This window comes from Dipodomys ordii, unplaced genomic scaffold (assembly GCF_000151885.1).
Source record: "Dipodomys ordii isolate 6190 unplaced genomic scaffold, Dord_2.0 Scaffold38, whole genome shotgun sequence".
Classification (NCBI taxonomy): Eukaryota; Metazoa; Chordata; class Mammalia; order Rodentia; family Heteromyidae; genus Dipodomys; species Dipodomys ordii.
Window position 1 is genome coordinate 4980238 of NW_012267254.1, and position 8530 is coordinate 4988767.

Genomic DNA, 8530 nt, shown 5'->3' on the forward strand with positions numbered 1-8530 from the left:
ATAAGGGAAACCATGGGACCTATGTTTCTTTGGGCCTGGCTTACATTTCTTATCAAGCATTGTTGCCTCCTCTTTGTTTCCCCTCCCATCCCTTCCCATACTTCCCCCACATCCCCCCACCCGATCCTCCCCCGCCCCCACCAAAGTTGTAAAGTTTGTTTTCGACATAACAACTTGTACATCTCATTGTTGCAATGGGTCCACCTGAATCCCTATTTAAATGATTTGTTTTTTCCCTTCCCTTCCACAAATTATACCAACATCAAATACAGTGAAAGCAGGGGCTATACCGTGGGGGAGGGCTCTGCCTCACTTTCATTGGTTTAGAAATTGCAGCATGGTCCCCTTCTAGATGGGTTTTACTTCTACCCACAGCTTCCCTAGCTGAGCTTGTCCTCTTCCAAGAGATTTCATTCTTTCCTTCAATATCCACCCGCTCCCCTCCCTGCCGCCAGTTCTCTCCATGTCCTCCCTCAACACATGAGTTTCCTTTTAATCAGGGGACCACATTTTAATCCTCACAATGTCAATAATTCAAGCTGAGGCATCCATCAAGTGGACTTTAGTAATTAAAAGCTGGTGATGTTGAAATAATTCTTCTGCTTCCTACTAATGATTCGGAAAGCTTTGCTGCCATATATTGGACACAAAAATAAGCAGCTTCAATTTAGTTAATCTACTCGATCTCACCAGTATTTATTGACCAGCTATTCTGCACAAATCATTGTACTGGTCTGGTGAAGAGAGCAATGGTGATCATGTCACAGTCTCTGAGATGCTCTGAGTAGTTGAGGTGGGGGATGGGCACAAATAGCTTTTTTGCGCCAGCAGGTGGAATATTATTAGCATTACAGAACTTCAAGGTGATATGGGTATCAAGGAGCAGAGAAATAGATTTTTATGAAGTGAAGGCAGGGCAATGTCACAGAAGGCTTCCCAGAGGAGGTGGCTTTGAGCTAAGCTATGAAAAAAATGTGACTTAAACCGTATAAAAATCTTCAGAATCATTCTAGATTTATCCATTCTGTTTTCCCCCCTCCTGTCTTATACCCAAAGTATCCACTGGTCCACCAGGGAAGGTAAACCTGACGGGTGTGATCTCTTCCTGGTGGAACTCTGAGTATAATAAACGAGCAATTTCAAACTCTGACATAAGTTTGTTGACAGGGGCTGGCACTATGGACCATGGAAGGCATGAGAGGACTACCTTACAGGTAATGAGCACAGTTCCCAGCTCATGGTTATTTATTTCTCCTAGATTCCTATATTACACATTTATTGAGTACACCCTTCATGAAAAGCAAGGAATTTGGCAAAGAGAATTAAACAATTAACAAGATGACGGGGTTCCTTCTCTCATATAGCTCATACTTAAGTAGATGAGATATACAATTGATGTTGGGTTATAGAAAAGTAGAAGGGTGACAAATGAAACTGCACAAGAAACCAGAGGCAAACCAGTGTGGGAAACAACTATTGCAATAATTTAGTCAACATAAGAAGAAGAGCTGGCTTGGGCCAGACAGTTTAAGGATATAGGACAGAAGATTAACCTTGTTGATAACCAATTAAGTAACACATGGCCAGTTTCTCTACAAGCCACCCTAACCAGCCTGGAGAAGCCCGTTATTCAGGATTTCACTGTGTTTGCCCTCCCAGCATCAGGCATACTGGCTTTTCAGCTAATCCTCCCTGGCACTTCATGAGGTCTGTCACACTGACAGGTTTTGTCACCTTGAATTAAAACTTACCACTGAAAATTCAAAATGACTTATGAAGGCATTTCCCCCTACTTCAAGTTAGGCTATACTAAGCAATGAAGTAGAAGGGCAATGGGAGGTAGACAGGAGGCAAGCAGGAACCAAGACAAGCTTGAGAAGTGAAAGGCCCCACCCTTGAGTCAGCCAACTGGGCCAAGAGATCCAGAACAGGAGTGGAGCTTCCAGGGGCCCATTCCAATTCAGAAGACTTATTTAGGCATTACTTTATTTATACCCCTGCCTCATTCCTCCCTGCCTTCTGATCTGATCTGTTGATCCCCTCTCCTCCCCTCACCCTTTCAAATTAAAGGTCATCAGGATAGATTTCCTTGGGGGCCCAGGCTACACCTGTTCCTCGCACGTGCTCAAGTGGGAAAGTGGCCAAGGACTAAATACAACCACTTCATCATTAGGGAGAAAATTGAGACCCAGAGAAGTTGATGAAACAACTCAAGGTCACAGAGCTCCTAAGCAGCTAAATTTCTCATTTGGCCTGGACACAAGATTGATTATTCCTAGTTTGTTTGGGGGACAAAAAAATCTTATGGTCCAAATTACAGGAACTCATTTCCTACAGGAAACTTTTCCTAAAAGGAGTAAAAAACATATTTAGTGGGGGAAAAATATTCCCTTTACAAGCTGGGTCTCATTCAACATCACAAGAAGCTAGACTTGCAAGGGTGTATGTGAGGAAGAAATATACACCTGCCTACATACTGGCTTCAGTCAACTGTGCACACACAAATACGTACATACATGGGGACATAAAACACACGTTCATACCTTTCACTTTCACATAAGACTAGGCCCGTTATCACTGTGAAAAGGTATCATTTTAGGACTCAGAAACTATTTGAAGCCCAATTTCCATGGTTTGTAGGCCTTCAAAGGCTGTGAGGATGACGTCATCATTTGAATCTCCTGTCCAAGTTCAGGACTTAGTGCCAATTCTTTTCTCTCTCACTCCCTTCTCTTTTTATAACTTTGTGTTGCTCTGTTTTCTCACTATATCTCTGCCTCTTCCTCTTTCTTCCATCTCTTGCTGTGCCTGTCTCTCACACACTTTTGCGCTCTCTCTCTCTCTCTCTCTCTCTCCCCCCTCTCTCTCCTTTCGTTCTTTTGTTCTCTTAAGAAGACCTCAAAGAAAACAAGGCTTCTGAGCTGGCCAGACAAAACTGCTCTGATCAGCCCTTAACTGGATATTTTCCTTAATCGTTCCACAAAAATAAGGTATATTTCCCTCCTAGTTTGCTATCTTGGTTTGGAAGGGGGTTATAAAGCTGACTGCTTCTAGGAACTTCCTCCTAGATCTTGGCATGGGATAGACCCTTTACCAGGAGCTTAAAGAATATCCATTCATCTCCCTTGTCCCACCTATTGACTACTCAGCAACCAAAAGGCTATTGATAACCACAGTGCTTTCCCTTGGGAGCTGGGATCATTCATGACTACTAGAAAGGAACAGAGTTCAATAAGGTACCTACAGGAGGTGTCCCATGTTCCTTTTTCTATATGTCACATATTATTTGCCCCAGAGTCTTGTACCATCGTGGCTGATTCCATAGCACTTGTCACCTCAGCCCACCCATCATCCTTCCTACACTTTTCTCCTATACTAGATCCCAGTCTTATACTTGCTGCTTATTAATTATATGAGCCTCTGTTTATGTTTAATGTTTGTTTCTTCCTTCAGACAGTAGGCCCCAAGAGTGCAAAATGTCTCAGCCTTATATGTCCGGTGTCTGGCATAATGTGAGGCACAGATTGGGCCTATGTGCTATATACATTTTTTAACCCAATTATACCTTTTTATTGTTTATGCCAATACTGGGGCATGCACTCAGGGCATGGCCACTGTCCCTTAGCTTTTGTGTCCAAGGTTAGTGCTCTACCACTTGCGTCACAGAGTTCCACTTTCAACTGTTTTGGTGGCTAATTGAAGAGTCTCATGAACTTACCTGCCGTGACTGACTTTAAACACAGACCCTCAGATCTCAACCTCTTCTGTAGCTAAGATTAAAGGAGTGAGCCATCAGGACCTGGCTCTATGTTTTTTTTAAAAAAAATACGTTTTTTATTGTAAAAAAAATACTGTATAGAGGGGTTACAGTTACATGAGCAAGGTAATGAGTACATTTCCTATTGAACATTGTTACCTCCTCCTTTGTTTTTCCCCTACCATCCCTCCCTCCCACCTCCACAACTACACTCCCCCCTCCCCCCTCATGTAAATTGTAAAGTTCATTTTTCAATATAGTGTCTTGTACATCTCATTGTTACAATGGGTCAACCTGTATCCCTATTTAAGCATTTTGTTTTTTCCCTTCCCCCCACCCCAATTAGAGAAGTGTATATACAAGATGCAGGGTACCAACATCAAAGACAGTGAGAACAGGGGTTATACCATGGGGAAGGAACATACAAATAAACAAAAAAAATCACATAGTACATTATAAACACATTAGAAACAATAGCAAGAAAGGGGAAAAAACACTTGTGTCCCTATATTGGGGTTCATTTTGCTTAACATCATCTTATCTGGTCATATGTTCATAGCTTTTGAACTTTTCTGCTTGTCCCAGACATATACTTGCTATTACACATAAGGGAAACCATGGGACCTATGTTTCTTTGGGCCTGGCTTACTTCACTTAATATTTTTTCCAAGTCTTTCCATTTCCTAACAAATGGGGCGGTGTCATTCTTTCTGATGGAGAGATAAAATTCCATTATATATATATATATATATATATATATATATATATATATATATATACACACACACACATTTTCTTGATCCATTCATCTATTGAGGATCATCTGGGCTGGTTCCATATCTTAACTATGGTAAATAATGCTGCCATAAACATAGTTGTGCTAGTAGCTTTGGTATGGTCTTGTTTGTGATCATTTGAGTAAATGCCCAAAAGTGGGATTGCTGGGTCATAGGGGAGTTCTACGTGGAGTCTTTTGAGGAACCTGCATACTGCTTTCCAAAGTGGTTGAACAAGTTTACACTCGCACCAACAATGCAGTAGGGTTCCCATTTAGCCACATTCCCTCCAGCATCTGTTGTAATTAGAGTTCTTGATTATAGCCATTCTAACTGGGCTGAGGTGGAATCTCAGTGTTGTTTTGATTTGCATTTCTTTTATGGCTAGAGAGGTTACTTTTTAAATGTCACTTTTCTCTTTCATCACATGGGGGAAAATACCAACTACTTCCCAGGACTTTTGAAAAGATTAAAATCTGATAAGTATAACCACTCATCATGGTGCATGCCTGTAGTACTAGCACTCAGTACACTGGAGCAGGATGATTCAGTTCAAGGCCTGTCTCAGCTACATAGTCTGACCTTGCTTAAAATAAAGAATTGTTGTAATATATTAAAAGAGACCTACGAAAGATGCTCAATAAATGAAAGAACCTTGCATTGGACAAAGTAAGACACCCACATAAAATTGTCCAAGATAATACCTGGCCAGTTAGCAAAGCAGCTTATGACTATAATACGTCTTGATCAATATCACCCCTTTCAACCTTTTCAACCACCCCTCCCAATCCAACGTTTCCCTCACTTTTCTTAATTTGGTAGTATATACAGTTATTTCTTCACTGCATTCTCCCCTCTTCTCTTTATTCCTCTACCCCTGTCCCCTTGGCCCCACCCCACCATTTTACATCTTTACTACAGAATGCAGCCAGAGCTGCAAGGGATCAGTTGGGAATGAGCCCTTCTAACTGTATCAAAATGGGAGTCTGTGCCCTGGTGCCCTAAGTGTGTGAACACTTACTCTGTACTCCCCAAGGCCCTATCTTCAGCCCCTTCCCAGCCTTTCCTGCTAATTAGATGAGTAACAGTGTTTACTGTCTCTGGCTAGGCAGCTGACAGATAGTTGAGGCTGCAGATCATTAACCTTTCCCGGGTTCCCAAATGTTCTCATTAAGGAGCCCTGTCCTATGTCTTTTTCCAGCCCCAAGTTAAAGGCTGCAGGGCTGGCTGGAACAGGCTGCGAATGTTGGTTGGGATGTAACTGCTGCTGTTTTGGGTAGAGTTCTCTGCTAAAGGCTGGAGATTCTTTCTGTTCTTCCACATCTGCCTGCCAATTCCTTTTGAAGGCTGCCTCTACTCCAAGATGTGCTTTTAAGACCCCCCCCCAAAAAAAATCAGGAAGGCATCACTTTTCTTGCCTCCTCAATATTTCACTAGAAAGTAAGGTTTCACTGTGAACTTGAATAACTCCTGAAAAGTCCCTCAGGATGTCAGCATGGAGGTAGAGCCTTAGAAAAATTGAAGCTTACCCTGGAATGGGCCTCTGATTTGCTTAATGATTTGGGGCCAGCTACCTTGCTTCCCTCTTCCCTGTTCCCCTCCCTTTGCTATAAGCCTCCTTGCTCTTTAATGGTTTTTCTAACTCTTCAGATTTGTTTCAGGGATTAAAATGGCTGCAGATTACTAGTGTTGTGCCCAGGTCGCAGGACCCCTACCAAGAAGACCACCAAGAGTCAGACTTTACAGCTGTTTTAAGGTTTTATTTAGATGGGCTGCAGCTCGCCTCGTTCTACACTCCAACACAGCAGAGCCTAGGAGGAAATCCCCAAGCTAAGGATTTGCAGGGGTTATAAAGGCACACAACCAGGTGTTATAAAGGCACACAACCAACCAGGTGTTTGGATTACCACCATGTGTTGCTCTGCTAGAAACAAGCAACAAGTGGTCACTGCCTCAAAGCTTTAACCCTTCATTCCCCTCCCCCCCTTGACTTATGGTCCTGAGACACAATCTTGTGGCTCCAGCCCAAACTCCAACAGCTCTCGATCTTAAATGGGTATAGTCCCTCTCTGACCTTAGCCATACTATTAAACAACAATACCAATAACAATCACTTCATTTTTCTTTTCTTGAGGCGTATGCGGAGTGGTTGGGTAGGATGCTTGGAGACTTCCCATGTTTCCCCATGGTCGTCTAGGGTAAAGGGGTCAGCTGGTCTGGCATGGGAGCAGTGGATCCAAGCAGCAATGCCGTCCACCTTAAGGGCAGTGGGTGTAGCCAGTAGCACCATGTAAGGTCCCTTCCACCGTGGTTCCACAGATCTCAAGTTGTACCTTGGAACAAACACCCAGTCCCCTGGTTTAAACAAATGGGGGGTAGGAATAGAAGCAGAATCATATAATGCGCTAAGCTGGGGCCACATACTCTTATGCACCAGCTGTAAATAGTCAAGCTTACACAGAAATTCAGTATCATCCAAATCAGCAAGCAATTCAGTCTGAAGGCTAGGGATAATGGGTAGAGGGTGTCCATACATTATTTCAAAAGGAGTAAAACCAAGCCAATAGGGTGAATTTCTTATTCTAAACAGGGCAAAAGGAAGGAGCGATACCCAGTCTGTGCCAGTCTCCAAGGCCAATTTAGTTAAGGTCTCATTTAGAGTCCAATTCATTCTTTCTACCTGCCCTGAACTCTGGGGTCTATAAGCACAGTGCAATTTCCAATCCGTCCCCAGTACCGCGGCTATTCCCTGACTTACTTTTGAAATGAAAGTCAGTCCATTGTCCGACCCGATGGTGGGTGGGAAGCCATACCTGGGTAGGATTTCTTCCAGGATCTTCTTAGCCACAACATTCTCGGTTTCACGCTTTGTTGCATAGGCTTCAACCCATCCTGAAAAGGTGTCTACAAAAACTAGCAAATAGTTATATCCAAATTTTCCAGTTTTAATTTCTGTGAAGTCTACTTCCCAATATACACCTGGCCTATCTCCACGGAGGCGAGCTCCTTTTGTAACTGGTTGATTGGAGGCATTGGTGAGCTGACAGGCTTTACAATTTTTAACAGTGTCCTCAATGAGTTGATTTCCTTGCCTAATTTTTACTTCAGAGTGTTGGAGCAAGTCCTTCATTCTTTGGGTTCCCATGTGAGAGACCCGATGGATTCTCTTAAGAATCCCCTTGCCCAATCTTTGTGGCAAGATAAGTTTCCCCTCACCAGTTTTTCACCAGTCTTTGTTTCCTTCTCTGTCCGGGGGTTTATAGGCCATGGGAATTTTCTTTATCCACTCCAAGTCTTCTAGGGAGTACTGAGGCTCTGGAGGCAAAGCTCATGGCCCTGGGTCTATTAGAGTCAGTACTTCCGCTCTGGGCTGGAGGGCTGCCTCTTTAGCTGCCTGATCGGCCAAGTTATTTCCTTTGGTTATTAAATCAGTTCCCTTTTGATGGCCAGGGCAGTGCATAATGACAATATTTACTGGTTCCCATATGCCTGAATGAGGCTTAAAATTCCCTCAGCTGTCAGCAGCCCCCTCTCTTGGTAAATGGCTCCATGGACATGCACAGTGGCAAAAGCATACCGACTGTCGGTGTAAATGTTTAGTCTCTTCCCTTTTCTCATCTGTTGGGATTTTGTTAGTGCCACTAGTACTGCTCTTTGTGCAGACGTTCCCTGGGGGAGTGCTTCTGCCCACACTATCTCAGTGTCCATGATGAATGCTGCACCCGCGTTCCTTTTTCCCTCTAGAATGAAACTGCTGCCGTCTGTGAACCAGGTATGCTCAGCATGCGATAGTGGCAAGTCAAACAAGTCTGGCCTTTTTTCTTTGGCCCGGTCTCTCTTTTCACGCTCAATTTCACATTCTCTCTTTTTTTAAAAAAATTTATTTTATTTTATTTGTGTACATACTGTACAGAGGGGTTACAATTACATGGGCAGGATAATGCGTACATTTCTTACCAAGCATTGCAGCCTCCTCCTTTGTTTACCCTTCACATCC